The following is a 448-nucleotide window of genomic DNA, read 5'->3' on the forward strand; positions in this document are numbered from 1 at the left end:
GTGTTTGGTCCCCACCAAATTCTTCAACCCCCCCCTACCCGAGTTTGGTCCACATCTTCATGTTTGGGTCCTGCCCTGCTTTGCAGAGGTGCTGGACTCTGCTCACCCCATGGGGAAGAGCTCAAGCTGCAGCCATCGCCCCTGGAGATGAATTAGGCAGAGATTTCTATCGACCTCGCTTGGGACAAAGGCTGAAAGACGTGGCACCAGCGCCCATGTCTTTGCTATAGGTTTGTCACACCAAGCTCCTGAGCAGAGCAAACACGGGCCTCAGCACCACGGGGTGAGCCAGGCCTGAACCTCGCTGTGGTTCAGAGGCATCGGGGGGACCTGCCCCCGCTCTGGTAGGTGGCTTTTGGGGATGTGCATCCACAGATCCTTCATTTGAGTGATCCCCAAACAGACATGCAGCGGAGCGTGGCCTTTCCTGTGCGGCAGCTGCGGGGGG

Source organism: Buceros rhinoceros, unplaced genomic scaffold, assembly GCF_000710305.1.
Source record: "Buceros rhinoceros silvestris isolate BGI_N320 unplaced genomic scaffold, ASM71030v1 scaffold23821, whole genome shotgun sequence".
Taxonomy (NCBI): domain Eukaryota; kingdom Metazoa; phylum Chordata; class Aves; order Bucerotiformes; family Bucerotidae; genus Buceros; species Buceros rhinoceros.